Below are 16,825 nucleotides of genomic sequence, written 5' to 3' on the forward strand. Positions count from 1 at the left end.
ATAAATAGTAACTGTGACCCAGTCCCAAAGGCCATGATATTTGAAAGGCATATCTCGTTAATGTCATCTCCAGCCAGCAGACAACACTCGCGTATTGCCAGCGCCGTGTCGGAAGACGCTGTTGTCAGCGAGCTGCGAGGCGGCTTTCAAATTGGTTTGGGTTGTTATTTTAGTGTCAACATGGAATGGATTTCAACATGCTTTCATTACAAGTTGACAGTAAAAGTACAGGGGGTAAAATTAACACGTCTTTCCAACTCTTTGCACACTGGACTGCACATGAGAGTGACAAAGAGGGATGTTGTTGCCGAGAAAAAGGGACTCAAATCATCACTGTTTTCAAATCGCAAAGGCTGTCAAGATATTTTATGTGCTTTAATAATCCTCGCCACACTGCTACATTAACGTCCCTGCATACGCAACGACCCCTGCAACGGAGGAACCGTCACATAACCGATGACAGAGATTGAAGTTGGCGTGTCCCTGATTTGTCCATTATGATGAGCAAATTATGTTCCTACATGTCTACTGGCTGTTCTGTCAAATAGTGCATCAAGCATTTATAGACCACACTCTTGTTTCCGGCCTGATAGACACATAGCCTATATTTATAAAGCGGAACCTTTTGCTCTATAAATTGGTCAAATTGAGCCATTGAATGAGGACGGCAACAATGATATCCATGGACGTCCGTCGGTGGTGTTTTGACCAGTGGCCGCATTTGTTAATAAAATGTACGATTAACTCGTGTTAATCACCGTTATTAGCTCCATCAAGTTGATTGAAGTCTCCAATACGTTATGATAAACATGTCAGTATTTTGCTGGATTTAATAGTAATAATAATAAAAAAAGGAAGCTAAATACCATTTCTGCTTTGGTAATTAAGGACTAAGGGTGCAAGTGACCGATATGCTATTGCTCACAAGGGATACATGACCTTTTGTATTCCAATTTTTGCCACTTTTTTTTTTATTCTTGGTGACAAATTAATTGGGAAATTAATGCATTACTGACATTACTTAAAAAAGAAATAAGACTTAGGAGTTCTAATTTCCACATGACTTGACACTCTTATTTGCAGCCCTTAAAGTCCAAATGATATTACTAATAGGCAATACTAATGTTCTGTAAAACATCATCACCTCATATAAAAAGGTCAAAATATTAGGGACATCCAGTCATTGTAGCCCGGTACAGTTCAACCCAGCCCCACACTCTGAAATGAATCAACAACTTTCTCATCCGGACTCCATGAAAAGCTCTCTGCTCCCAACATATCGTAAATGTATCCGAAAGCTGTCTCGCATAATAACATGTTACATCTGCAAGGGCGTACTCGGCCTACGTCGCAAATGTTTACTTCACTTGAAGAATGCAGCTTCTTGTTCAATCATTTCAAATCAGCCAAAACCTACACTGAATCCATCTTTCTTTTACAGCAACGTGCTATTCGTGTTGTTTGCGGTTGTGGATACAGAAACCACACAAATCCATTGTTTATTATTAAAACTTGAACCGCCTTATTTAAAGCCCATCATGAAATTTTACCAGTTAATATACAAACCAAATTTATAAAAAGGGAAAGTGAGTACAAATGAAAAGGAACAGAGCAAACCTTAACAAAACAAAAAGAAAGATGTATTTCAACTCAAGGTGTCAATCTGTGGAATAATTTGGATTGTAAAACAAAATCTTCTCAGTATATTTGTGTTTTTTTAAAAAATGTATAAAAGCACAATTATTGCAAAAATATATATAGCACAAGGACACACGGTTTAATTATTTTGTACAATTGTTATACTGAAAGCGTCTTGACCGCTCGCTGTCATTCATTTTGTGTTTTCTTTTTTTCTTTTTGTGTTGATCAGGGGCAGACAAAACAAGTTTCACTTCTTTCTGTCTTTACTTTGAATTTCAATATTGCTTAATATTGTCTTTTTTCTTTTACAAATGAATGAAATTAATTGAATTGAATTGAATTTTAAATATCTTGCATCCAGCAGGTGTGACTTTAGTGGCGCTTTATGGTATTGCTTACAAAAAAAAGAACCAAAAAAAAAGCTGAATCCTGTGTAGCAGCAAATTTAAAAGTTTTCTTTAGTATTCATCTTCTTACCTATTATTCAGCAGCTGATGGACCCATACGACGAAGGGCCAAATGCCACGGGTTTTGTGATATTTAAAAAATTAACCAAGCTAAATTTCAAAAAGTTTTCTCTCATCAATGTGAGCTGTAATCTTTTCAAGTCAATTGGGACAAAAAGATTTGAGCTGTAGTTGTGGCCTTTGCCTCCGGCCGTGACAAGGGAAAGAGAATTATGAACAGTTCAAAATAACACAAACCCTTCAGGCTTTTTAAACAATTTCTAAACGAAATTATTCATATTCTCTTTTGTAGTTTTGCATCAGAAAGCGATTAGATAACTTTATTTTTCTTCTTTTAAATGAATATTCTTCCAATGCTGTGTAGGGTTAAAGTTGCACTGTGGGCAAAGAATACTAATCATCTCAGTCCTGTTTTTTTTTCCCCCTAGCAAAACTATTAAACTTCACCTGTTAAGTCATGTCAAGTGATTTAATTGTGTCGGGTGTTCTGTGATCGGCACTAAAGAAACACTGTCACCTGGTGGTAAATCTGCAGTTTCCCGCAGCAAGGACACAAGGACAAGCAGTGGACATATGCATCCTACACTCCAGTGTAAATGTAGCGACTGTCACGACATGTTCCTCATCAAACCAGGTCAGTCTGGATCGTTTTTTTTAATCACAATTCTGAATCCTCCACTGTGCTCTGTGTCGGGAAACATTCACTCTGTTGACAAGCCTTTGTTAAACATCGGCGTCTACTGTTCCCTTCAGTCATTATGCTCGTTATGTTCACATTCTCCTGACTGTAGTCTAGCTGTGAGTTTTTGGCTACAGGATGTTTGTTTGTAAAAGCAAAAGCTTGGAAGTGACTGCCAGTGGACATGAAGTAACAAGCCCCGTTTCTACTGTTTCAACTTGACGGCGCACAGTTTTTATTTGAATGTAAATGAACATGGAGTGCTCAACTTGGCTTGGGTGGCGAATGTCTGGCGCTTGCACCGTTTTTCTTTAGGGATGGCTATTAAAAGAATCATCCGTTACAGATAAGGGATGCTTTTCCCCAGGTATGTATTTTTTCCAAGAGTTTATTTAAATAGTAATTCCCTCAACAACAACATCATCAGTAAGGCACAGTAGTAATAAGTTACATTTTAAAAAGTTACTCTCCAGCTGATTATTAAGAAATGTCAGCAAGTAAAATCTGAGGGACTCACTCTTAACCCAAATAGTTGTTTTAATTATACTTGTAATTTACTTGTAAGTAAATGTGTTTCATTAGTTAACAATTGAGGTCAAAATGAGCCCAACTAGCGGATATATGCATTTACTAGTTAACTCGTTGACATTTTGAGCATCACTAGCTAACTTGTAAGGCCTAAATAGATTGTAAGTAGTGAATTAGTATGAGTTTCTGCATTCACTAATCAAAATGTAACCCATAATAGGCAGCCTCTAGTTAACAAGCTCTGATTCGTCAGGACAACTTGTCAACTAATGTAAAACATACAATAAAGTCGTTAGGATCATGACAAAATCTGAATCCTGACTGGTGTACTTTAACTGTAGAGTACGACTAAATCAAATTCCAAAAGATCAACCAATGATTTGAGAAAGCTCATGCAGCCGCAGCTTCTTCTTTTTTTTCTCTACTATCACAACACTAAGAGGTAGAGAGGGAATGTAACTTTCTGGCTTTTATGAGGCTGAGAAAGATCACATCCCAAAGGGAGGCAAAACAGGATAACTGCTGATTGACTGAGCACAATCGTAATTATGTGCACGGAAGTAAAACACAAGCTTGCATTATCTGTACTTTTTGCTGAGGGTTCAGTGTATGATAGTTCTGCCTGGCCGCTTTCATTTAAAATATATCTGATGTTGTGAAAGGATGCAATGTTGGGCAAGGTGGAGGAGCTTTGATTTGAAATACTGTGCTGGTGCTCATTACCACTGACAATGACTTTGTATGTGTTGTCTATTTGCAGGGTCAGCTGGCGTGTGTGGCATCCTAAACGGGAAACGGATGTGAAGTTCTTCAAATTCATCAACTGAGCCAACTGGAATCTCAAAAGTTTTAACGGTAGATGTCACGTCTTGACCATCAGACTGATACTAATGCGTTCGCTCGGCCGCCATGAGCATATTAGAGTGATGGACGACCAAAAACTGCGACTCTTTCACAGGGCAAACGATAAAAATCCAACATTAAATGTAACATTTGCTAAGCCGTAAGTACCAGTGAAATATATCCACATAAACACGCCATGTCGTCTGTGTGCTTAATGCTTTTGAACTTTTCAACCTGACATGTGTTTGTGATGATTCTAATCTAGCAAAATAAAAAAGTCTTTGATAGTTTAATCCGTTTTGAAGCATAAGAGTTCGGATAATTTTCTATATTTTCTTAAAAAGGGAAATGTAGAGAACTGCACAAAGTCTATGGAAAAATACACACCACAAGAAAACAATGTTAGTTTAATTGCATAACAAAAGGACTCTATATTATTAAGTATCACAAAAGAATATTTTTTTTTAAGTCTGCATTTTTAGATCTGACAGCAAAAGTGTTCTCCCCATTTATGCACTCAGGCTGAATTGTTTTTTAAGGGGAAAAAAAAGAAAAATACATTTGAGCACATTCATAATTCATACGTCATCCTCAAATGCGAGATAGCTTTGACTTTATCTCTCGCAGGGAAGGCCCGGGCCCTTAAAAGCACACCTCGGCAGGCTTTAGGGGGTTGCGCTGTCACGTAAAAAAGTCAAATATTCTCCAATAAAAATATCTCAATCTGAAATTTCTCACGTTCCGAAGTTCTTCATTGTGTTCTTGAGTTTGCATCATTTCCAGTCCTTTGTCAATCCGTGTTCTTTTCAGACTGTTTTTAGTTACAGTTTGTGTTTTCATTGGCAGTTTTGTGCAAATCTGATGCAGAACGACTGGATGCATCTTCTCATGCGCTCCACTTGGGAAATGTGCAATACTTTAGCCTGATGGGGATGGATGGGATTTAACAGAGCGTTTCCACTATAGCAGACTTCATAATCACTTTTAAAGTGGCTTCCTTCCAAGTATGCATTAGCTTGTGCAACTTTCCTACCCAACAACCTGGTGGCATTTACATATAAACTCATTAGAAACGTCATTTGGAACCCCGAAACAATGTAACGAGTCAATACGAGAGCAGAATTGTTAGTCCTGCCTTTATGAGATAAAAAGGGCACTCGGAGAGACCAGGTGTCACCCAGTTTGAAGGCCTTAATGCTTTTATCACTTGTGAAATCGATGATGAACAGTTGCAAGGTCTTAATAGTTTGAGACGGTGTCTGCAATTTGATCACTTTTCACTCTGGATCCAAGGCACGTCATGTAATCCTACTTAAAACCAACATACTGTATAGCAAGGTGATCTGATGAGATTTGACAGAAATGAGTCTCAACTTTTTGAAATGGGATTATCCAAGTGGAATTTAAATTGCTGCCAACTGCGCAATCTGGATCAACAGGACGAGTTTACATTGCAGAAATTGACTGGCTTTGCACACGGACCTTTATCCTCTTATGAAGCACAATAATTGTTGTACTGCTTATTATTTTATGTGTTTATTCTCAATTTAAAAAAAAAAAAATACAAAATGGCAGCAAAATCAGGATGCTGCACACAAGTCAACCGATAAGCCCACATAAATGAAAACACACGGCCCAAGGCATTGTTTTGATTGTCACTTTCAGAGAAATATGCGTTTAACAGCGTGTTTATTATTGTGGTTGGAGTTTGCAGCGGTGTTGGATCATTTTGCTTAAACCATATAAACAATCTTAAAAAGAAAAAGAAAAAGAAGCTCTCAGTCTGCTGCAGGGCAAGTTTTAAACCACTGCAAACTACAACCGCAATAATAAATATCGTTGATTAAATATCCTCTAAGGGCAGTGGCTTACTTGTTAGCACGTCTGACTGAGATTCAGGGTTTGAATCTGGCGTCGCGTTTGGAGTTTGCATCTTCTCCCACGGGGTTGTGTGGGTTTTCTCCAGGTAGTCCGGCTTCCACCCACATTCCAAAATCATGCATGTTTGATTGAAAGCTAATTCACAGGTGTCAAACTCAAAGCCCAGGGATCCGATCCAGCCTGCCGCATGTGGCCCACTACAAGAATCTATACTTAATATGTTAGTTGCAGCTGGTTTCATCTTTTCATTTAGGGGGAATATTTGTACAGAAAACTGAACAGTGGTTGTATTGTACTTAAATATTTATATGATGCATTTTATTTTTGATTTTTGTCTTTTGGAGTTTGTGTGGACTTTCTCCAGGTTCTCGGTTTCCCACAAGATGGTGGAAAAAGCCCTGGCTAATAAATTTGTAATTGGTGTCAAGGAAGTCATGCTGAATATTTTTATGTCAGAGAGTTAAGTTTGGCATGAGTTGTTAGTGGAGGTAAGAGGACGTTTTCGCTGGATGTTTCGGGTCATTTTTTTTCTACATATGAAATCATCCTTTCTTTTTTTCTCTCTTTCTTTTTGCTGTTCACAGCAGGGCTTGCTTTCTAAGGGTATCATATTGTGTAATCCCTATCCCAAACTAATACAATCATTATAATACTGCCCTCGGCTTGGCGTGCTTGCTCATGGGTACATCGGCAGCACCGACTTTGCAATTACTGGGTTAGGGAGCTCCCTTCAATAAATGCATTTGTCTTATCAGACGACCCCAACTTGTGCTAGAATGGAGGATAAAGCCGCACTCTGCACACCAAGTGCTTGAACCCTCACCGAGACCCTCCATGGCAACCCTGCTGCTTGTTGGCGTGGCGGGAAGCTCCATTGGTCCGCGACGACTGACCGCGCCCTCAACCCGGCCGAGCTACCTCGCCAACTGTTAGCATCAAGTGTCAGGGGAGAGGCGGCCCCCGGTGCTGAGGATGATGAGGAGGAGGATGCTGCGGAGGAGAGGAAGCATCTTTGTCTGCACGGAGCGGCTCGGGGCTTCCCTCGCTCTCGCCTTTCGCAGCAGATAAGAACGACCACCGCCACTCTGAAGATTAATAACGCTCCTTTTCCCGATGCTGCTTTTTATCTCACCTTGATGCAGGATTTTTTTCCCACCCCCTCCACCCTCTTCTTCGGTGCTGTCTTCGGCCGGCCGGAATACAAAAAGCAACCCTTCGCTTGTGTGTCGGATCGCCGGCTGAGGCACAGGTAACGACACGGCGCACCTCCCGCACTCACGCCGCAAAATCCACCTTTTTAATGAGCTTTAACGCAGCTCAAACGCCTTCGGGTTTATTTGAATGTGTCTTTTCAATGTCACCACTACGGAGTTGTTATTGTTGCGGGCTATTCCAATTCCGCCAATTATTTACACTTTTTTTTCTCTCTCTCTTTCCATGAGATGTCGCCATGCTTGAAAACTCGTGTTTTAAAAAATAGACGTGATCCAATTCTAAGGCAGGTGTTCTCTTATCAGTGTTTGGGAAGAGCGCCCTAAAAAAACGAGCACAAACAAGAAGGTTGAGGTCGCGTATTAATTGCATGCCGGAAGACGTGCAGTGCACGGTGGAGCAGGTGATGATTTGCATCAAGGCTGCGGCCACCAGCGTGAACATGCAGTAGCCAAGGGTTCGCATTGTGTGATGCACATACTCGTGCAGGCTCGTCTTCATTTGGCCTCAAAGTGAAGTGGAGGTGCTGCATGATATGCAGGCTCCCTCAGATGCCGCTGGAAGCCTATTTATTATTGACAGAGGGGGGCTTATGATGATCTATGGGGAAAAGACTACAGCAACCAGGATAGAGGTAGGAGAAATGTCTCCCCCTGGTAAAATTGGTGAAACTTGATTAAAAACAGGGAGGTTTGTGTTAAGAATTCCAAAGCTGCCTCCTTGCATGTACTGACGCCTCCATAGGAAGCAGCAGCTGCCTCCATGTGGTGTCAGTTCAGCAGGGTGGGCCACTCAAGGAGGCGTGCAGGGGAGTTTCAACATCCAATTATTTTCTACTTTTTATATATAGAAAACATGGGAACACAATCGCATGTCAAACAGATGACAGGCGTGGGCGGCTGTCAGTAAATGTGAGATTGTTCTTGGATTGAAATTCATTTCATTCCATGTGAAGATGCACCGTATTTGATTTTTCTTATGCATGTACAATCTGTGGCTACCCTGGGACCTGCATTTTTCTTTCTCTATAAGTCAAAAAAATACGATTATTTGGGATGTTTGATACCACCCACACTCCCACCCCTCCCCCAGACCCATACAACTGAAACTTCCCAAGCCAAACAATGACAGATTATTTAAAAGAAATAACTATCTCAATGTAGCATTTTGTCTTCAAATTGTTCAAAATTATAGGGCAGTTTTCTATTCTTCTCATTTCTAATTTTTCTAGCTGCTGGTCATGAAGCGGCCACAAGAGGGTGGCCGATATTTGTATTAGCTTCAGTCGCGAGTACCGATACCTTGAAATAAGGTTGGGTTTTCTCCTAATATCAAGTCCTGGTGTCGGTACTGACACATCCCTAATTTTTATAGACGAATACTAAAGAAATTATATAGCTGAAAAATAGTCTTTGAAAACATACTGTATATATATATATATATATATATATATATATATGACAGTAAAGTGGTGGGACCTTGACTTATGAGTGCCCTGACTTATGAGGTTTTTTTTTTTGGAGTGGCTTGAATATTATTATTATTATTATTATTGTTAATATTATTTATTTATTTGTCATTTTATTTTATTATTTATTTGAAATGAGAACACTCGCAAGGAGCATGTAGAAGATTGCTCACACCGTACTTCAACTAACCACGACGTACATCGTACACAATACTACTGTGTGTATGTGACTTTGGTCTAATTACATTACATGATAACAGATTAGAAACACATTTTTTTTTTTTAAAAACATAGCGAGCAGAAGATCTCTGAATATAACTAAATGTAGTGTTTCTTCACAAAAATATTCAAGTAAAAGTAAAAAATATATATATTTGTAAAAAGTTACTTATGCAAATGCAATGGAGTAAATGTAGAACTTTACTCCCCACTTCCTTTCGTATGTTACGACATTATCCCGATCAGTCAAAAGGCTGGTACCACCTCCCATAATTCTTTGATGCATCCCGCTGTTCCTTCCCGCCTCTCCGATATTTGCTATGCAAATTCGGGTCCAACGACAGCACATTGCATTTCACCAGAGTGAGGAGGATTTTTCACAGGGCGGCACTGATTTCCTGTCCACCTGAAATCGGGTAACCCTCGCACCCACCCAGCCCCCACTCGTATCTGCTTTGCATCTCAGTCCTGTTGCTGAATACGTCTATTCTGGTTAGCTCCACTGCTCGGTCTCTACTGGGTTCAGTAACGCACTTCTTTAAAAGCAAATCTCCTCTTAAGTGCGCTCCCTTAAATGAGAGCTACAGTATGTTAACAAAAAAGCAAACTCATGCAATGCTGAGTGTTTGAGCTTGCAGCATTGTTGTACAATAACAGCTGGCTTTTCTGTTTGTTGAACTTGCTTTCCTAACAGTCATGCTCCGCGCGCAGCTCAGAACACATTCGTTTGTTTTTTGTCCTTATCAGCTCTAATCTGACACAACATAACATCCTACCACTGACCACTCAGTAAATATTGCGGTTTTGCAGTGGCGTCTTTAACACGCTTGTGTTCTGACTGTCCAGACATCTGTCAACACGTATGGCTTCAGTAACATTTTTAAGGGTCGGTAACTGTTTAAATGTAGGTTAGCAGACCTCACTAAGATATAAGCTAGATGCTACAGAAGCTAGATGTTAGCTACTGTATTTTCATTCACCTACCATGACCCATATATGCATTGAATTTTTATTTTCTTATTTAAAAAAAAAATAAAAATCATCACAGAAGTCCTCATTATACTGTGAAAATCTCTAATACCCTTACATGTGGGAAAGGAGAGCCACAGTCATGATGCAATTTATATCCATTTATTGTACGCCAGAAAAACAGTACAATATCCAAACACAACAAACAAACTGAAGCTCATAGCCCGACACACACATGCGGGCTCTACATACAACAGATATAAAAAGTCCACACACCCCTGTTCAAATGCCACATTTTGTGATATAAAAAAAAATGAGACCAAGATGCACGCTTAATGTTGCTTATGACCTAGACAACTTTTAAAAAAGTAACTAAAAAGTATAGATAATCATTTAAGCTAATGTGGTTGCAAAAGTGTACACACCCTCTTATAACTGTGGATGTGGCTGTGGTCAGAATGAACTAACTACATTCAAAATCATGCTCAATGGGAACATTGTCATTTGCATATCAGGCCAGTAGTGGGAACTGGCACTTTGCACAGACAAATAGTGTTGACGTGGAAACGCTGGCACCGCCATTGCAGTTTGAGGTGCCCAAAAACCCAATCGAGTTTTGATCTGTTTTCAGTTCCAACGGTCTCATGTACACGGACGAATAATTTTCGTACAAAGTGAAGTGATGATCTTACGATAACATTCTACCTTAGCCGCTTCCCTTAGCAAATGTTTACTATGCAGCCATAGTTTCCTAGTAGTTGGTAGTACTAAAAAGTAGCGGTGATGAAGACCAAAGACTAAAATGACGTCACGAATCCTGTTCCTTCTCACGCGCTTTCGTTAATAGAATTTGGATGTGCGGTACGTAGTTGCTGCTCGTTCAGCTGAGTATTTGGGCTCCCTTTAAGCCACTATCTCTTTTAAATTAGCATAGCAGCTGCTGAGCATGAAAAGGAAATGATATTTGAAATTAAGATACCTCACACAAAGGCAGCAGCCAATATGCAAAGAGAGATGGATGATTGGATGGCATGAAGGAGGAGACTGCTGGAATTAATCGCGGGGCAGAGTTGACCGTGTGTGTGCGTGTGTGTGTGTGTGTGCGTGTGTCTGGTATTGCTCAGTGGCTTGCGCATGTAGAAGGTTACAGATATTGTGTGGCATTGCGAATTGTGTCGCTTCCTCTCTATCACAGCCCATCAAGGTCACATCCACAGACTGGATGCGGTGGCCCTGGCCTTTCCCTCTCCTGGCTCTGGCAGAGGAACGGGGCCCGCGGACCACTGCTGCTTCTAATCAGGGCTGACGCGTGACTCAATTGCATGCCAGCTGCACGGCCAAACAGGAATTATGTCCCTGGATGGTGAAGACACACACACAAAAAAAAAAGGTCACTGTTGAGATCTTTGTCTAGCTACACCTTGGGCGAGTGTAGGATTTGTGCTTTATTTCTGCTCAAATCAAATCTCGTCCACACAATGTAAAACACACAGCCAGGAGCCCCCGAGTCACAACTGCGACACCCGCAGCGTGCTGTAGGTTACATTGCAATCTGGGTCATTATGCCACTTGTTTTCCAGAGTGGCTCCGAGCTTTGAAAGCAGCCAAGTCTGCATGTGGCTTTGAAATCAGCTTCGCGTATTGTTTTGCCTGATATCATATCAGCATATATCTGGGAAATGGCCTCCTATTTTTCACTACAGGTGTCCTGGTAGGTGGAATGGAGCACGGCCTGTAATTTTCTGTTAGATCAATCCTGCTCCGGATTTAGCTAAACTTGGCACGCTGCAGCCTGTCATACGAGGAGGAATGATGGCGGCAATGTCGTTGAAGAACAACTCCAGCGTGAGTCACTGAATTTGGGCTTGGCAAGCATGTCCTCAATCACATTTGCTCTGCATACACTATGAGGTGTGATGAAAAACATTGATGCTGCGAGATTGAAATAGATATATATTTTTTTTGTTCGTGCATTATTTATTAAGGAGCGATAATATGCTTAACTAAGAGTATGCCGAGTTATTTTTGTGGATTCGACAGGACAGGAAGTAGAACGCGGAAGACGGGTAACTTGAACCTTGTCTTATCATCAAGTGTGGTTTCAGCTCGCGTGTAATTGCTGCAGATTCATCGTCCGGCTGTTCAGGAAGCTGCAACGTTGGGTAGATGAGCGCGTGACTGCTGAAGTGCAAGCTGATTGGCTACAACGGAAACACGTGTAGTCTCCCACCAGGAGCCGATGTCGCCATGCGGCCGCGTTTAACACCTGGCGCTGGGGTGTCCTTGCCACTTTGTTGACTGATTTGTTTGCCTTTATCTGGCACCTGCCTTTCCACTTGCGCGGCTCCCGTGTCAGTTACATCCTGTTCACGTACTTGCAGCCATCAATGTAACCATGGGTGTGCTGGTCCGAGAATGACGGCTGATCAAGGGTCAGTGCATTACACCTGCAGTGTTTGCACCATTGTCTGCCAGTAATTATGTACCTGCTGTATCATGATTTAAATTAGCCATACTCGATCTTCCTACTTGAAAATAGAACATTTGGAATTTTATGGGTATTTTTCATATGATTTCTAATTCATCGCCGTGAGAATACTTATTAGTAGGGCAGGAAATGGATTCTAATTCCTCAATCGATTCAATTTCGTTTCAGTTCGATTTGATTTCAAATTTTCCCGACTTCAATTCTTTATTGATTCATTCTTTAGCATCCATTCTTCTTAAATGTAAAAACTCCACAAACATTAAATTTCAAATTCAATTTTGTGGAGGCAGTAAGGGGTTAAATGATATCGTTAATTAATAATTTCAATGAAAGCAACACGTTATAATCACTTAAGTGTTACATAAACATTGACACCAGCAAGGATGACATGAAAATATGTTCGTAATTCTTATTCAATAATTGTAAATGTAAATTAAAAAAGATTCTGTATTAACTTAAAGTGCAATGACTCGGGTCTTTTATAAATGTAAGAATTTTTTTTTTAAGAAAACAGTAAAATACCACAAAAATAATAATTCTATTTTCTTCCGAATTTATGTGAAGAAGAGATTTTAAAATAACCGATTCATGGTTTTATGAATCGAGATCAGGCTCGAAAAGTAAAATCAATTCAATATTGATTATTTGATCTTTTTTTTAAAAACCAGCCCTACTTATTCGTTCACTTTCCCGAGTATTGGGCTGTTCTTCTTTAGATTGTTCTACCATCAGATTGTCAGGTCTGGACGCCCTTCTTGTGCATTTGCATATGATGACGAGATTAAAATAATTACCAGCCTTTTAAATACCCACCACAGGAATGCTAAATCAATCTCTGTATTTTCTCCCCCTGAGACATGGCAGTATTCAGTCATTTCATTGCTGATACTGTATCTCGACATGGAATCTGCAGACATGCCAACAAGTGTTGATGTATTCTCGAAAGGTCACATGCATGTGCAGTGACATTCTGTCAACTGAAAGTGTCGCTCTCCTGATAAAGCTGCCATTTCTATACTGGCCGCTAAGGGTGTACTTTTCGCTTCACATTAGAAAGTCATGGAGACTATTACCGAACTTACAGTAAATACCGAGGGACTTTAAGCAGCGCGACTCTTCCTCAGGGGAAGTAGAATTAAAAAGACTTGTGACAAACAAACCGAGGAATGCGGCAGAGCACTACTTTTGTGTCCCAGGCATTCATTGATTAATTCATACAATAATAACACACTTGTGACTTTTGCAACGTGGTTCACTAATTGGAACGTGTCACCGAATATCATAAATAAAAAGTACCTGTATTGACTTTAACACCTGATTAGGGACTTTAAGGTTGAAGCCGCGCCCGCACGGTGGGATTATAGTGAGCCCGTCCGCCTCACACTGTCAGGAGATTTAAATGTGAATCTCGATGTGATGTTTGCATGTTCTCCTCGCGCTTTCGTAGATTTTCTCAGCGTAATCCAGTTTCCTCCCACACCCCAAGACTTGTTTATATGTCAATTGAAGACTAAATTGCTCAAAGGTGTAGTACTAAAGATGTGAGAACCATTTGCAATAAAAGAATCAAGTTTATTATATCACATGCATTACAGTGATATTTGGTATATACCACAAAAGGAGATATACGTTTAATAATATATTTTGATAACATCAAACACAAATTTGTACAAGTTTTGGCACACTAAACCGACAGCTATAACATGGCTAATGCCATACAGCAAATTAAACTATTATCTTGCTAGTTTGCGGCTAGTTTAGCTGACCCGCTGTTTAGCTAACAATGTGCAGTCTATATATATATATATATATATATATATATATATATATAATGTCGAAAAAATTAACACATAACAGGTGGTCTTTAAATTTGGCGGGCACATTTTTTTGATAAAAAGCCTTTTTAATTAAGCGATTAATTGTGATTAATCAAAATTCTAAGATGTGATTAATCTGATTTAAAAAATGTAATCGTTTGACAGCTCCCTCTCTCTCTCTCTCTCTCTCTCTCTCTCTCTATATATATATATATATATATATATATATATATATATATATAATTGCTTGCAGTATTGCAGCAATTAAAACATATAAGTCAAGCTAACCAGTAATAAAGCTGACTACAAACGTACTGCTTTGTATGTGTCCACAATCCCAAATTGCACATTTCTGTTGGCGCTGAACCAAAACAATATCCATAATAATGCGTTAAATAAATCCCCTTGAGCCACAATTTAAAGCCAGGCTATATAAAATAAGCATGCCGCATTAAACGTAACATATGTGTCTGAGTAGTTAATGGTTAAAAGCGTTAAAGCACTTAGCCACGTTCCGATTGCAGCATTCTGAGAGTGGTGTCACGTTGCAAACATTACCGCTCATCCATCGTTGTTACAGTGTGACAGCTTGAGGAAAGGAAGCTGAAAATTGCACCGCGAACCAAAATGTGCTCAGGCAGCATTATCAGTGCCCGTAGAGACATAAAACACAATATTACCTGCCTGGCGTATACATTATGCAGTTACAGGGCTCAGAAGACTGCGAGAAAACCAGTCTCAAATCTACAGCAAGAAATTGATACAGTAACAAATGTACCATTTTCTTATCTCTCCATCGAGCTTTGTTTAGAACATACCGTATGATCACAGGGCGGTTTGAGCGAAAACACGAGGAACGTACAGAAATGCGCCTTGGCAGATTCAACACTTTACCGATGTCACATGACACAAAATAGTGCCGAGTGACAGCCAACTTTGAAATTTCCAGAAAAAAGGAATAACCCAACTGCAACTTGGCCGGTTGCAGCATTTGAATTGAGCTGGCATCAAATCCGCGGCGCTGCTGAGGTCGCGCCGCTATCTGTGTTGCACATCTCTCAATGAATCTTTCTCTTTTATTCCTGACACCTCCTTTACTGGCGCAGGCATTCATCTCTCGCTAATATCCACACACCTCTCCCTGGGGAGGAATGAGAGCTGTGTAGCATGCAGCTATGTCTGGGTACATTTACGCCACAACAATGTAATACAAACAACTAAAAATATCTTACTGCCATGTACATACAGTATGCTTTGCAAAAAAAAAAACTGACCATGTTTTGTTATTGGTTTCCCAGGTCTAAACCAAAAGTGTCTGTGTATGTAGGTTTAGAATTTGGCACATGTAAGTGATGCATCTCCACTAGTCCCAGTGACAGTCCAGAAAATGTATACTTCGCTGACAAATTGTCTTGAGTAGCACCACTGCTAGAGCAGCACAGTGCTCCTCCATTTTTGTTTTGGTTGTAATGTGCAATGTGGGAGTCCACCTAGTAGATAACCCCACAACCCCACCCCCCCTTTTTGAAAAAGCGAAATTAACTCTTTCACTGCCATGGACGTTAAAAGACGTCAAGTAAAAACCTACGGAGGGCCGCCAATGACGTTAAAAGACGTCATCCAATTTTTAAAATTTTTTTTTTTGCAACGGGTGGAGGAAAGCCTTGCCTAGCTGTGGTGAAAGTTTCAAGCAGATCTAGTTAGCCTAATGACTATTTTTGGCCCCTAGATGGCAGCAATGACTCTCTTTTGACAAGATTGGGTAGGCGTCAGTAGAAGACGTGAGGCGGAGCTAGAGGGGACAATGGCTGGGGAAGGGAAGAGAACATGGCGACCGGTTGCAAGCAGCTCACGCTCGAGCAGTTTTTTTCAAAGACGAAAAGCATCGACCAACGCTAAAGAGCACATTGATGACGACGATGATCATCATCGATGATGATGATGGTGACTCCGAGGTTGGAAACATTGACGCGGCAGTAGAAGATGTGAGGCGAAGCTAGATGGCTGAGGAAGCGAACAATGGCGATCAGTTGCAAGCAGCTCACACTTGGGAATTTTTTTCAAAGACGAAAGGCATCGACCAACGCTAAAGAGCACATTGATGACGACGATGATCATCATCGATGATGATGATGATGATGGTGACTCCGAGGTTGACGCCGAAGTTGGAAGCGCTGACGCGGTGGCTATGACGACGTCATAAAGGTTCACGGGCTAGCGATGCTAACACCGGAAAACGTGGAGCACAACCGAGCACGATCAGGCGGACGTTCAATCGGACGACGAAGAGTGCCCCGAGTCCAATCCATATTCATCGGAGTAGTGGGTACAGTCTGCTACTTGTTATTCCCCGGAAAAAAAGTCCGTCAAGAAAGTGTAACGTCTGCACGCGAAACGGACAATTGAAGTGAAACGTATCTGTTGTGCAAATCCTGCTGCGTCTCCTTGCACGCAGGGCAGTGTTACAAAAAGAAAAACTGTATTTGAAACATCCACATAATTGTAAATAGTACCACAGTTGCACACATTTGTAAATAGTTTGCGAAATTGTTTTGTCAAATTGTTACACTGTTGAATGGAAATAAACGTATTTTGCTAAAATTTCTCTAAAAA

At 40.4% G+C, this 16,825-nt stretch overlaps 1 protein-coding gene across 13 annotated transcripts in view; it reads left to right on the forward strand.

The window, feature by feature from the left end:
* Positions 1-6,990: 6,990 nt before the first annotated feature.
* Positions 6,991-16,825, forward strand: part of nrxn2a (neurexin 2a) — a 145,835-nt gene continuing 136,000 nt past the window's right edge. For all 13 annotated transcript variants that reach the window (XM_077545934.1, XM_077545924.1, XM_077545932.1 and 10 more), the window contains exon 1: positions 6,991-7,288. The gene's annotated coding sequence lies outside the window, so the exon portion shown is untranslated. The remainder of the gene's footprint in view (positions 7,289-16,825) is intronic.

The sequence above is a fragment of the Vanacampus margaritifer genome, chromosome 16, assembly GCF_051991255.1.
Source record: "Vanacampus margaritifer isolate UIUO_Vmar chromosome 16, RoL_Vmar_1.0, whole genome shotgun sequence".
Taxonomy (NCBI): Eukaryota; Metazoa; Chordata; class Actinopteri; order Syngnathiformes; family Syngnathidae; genus Vanacampus; species Vanacampus margaritifer.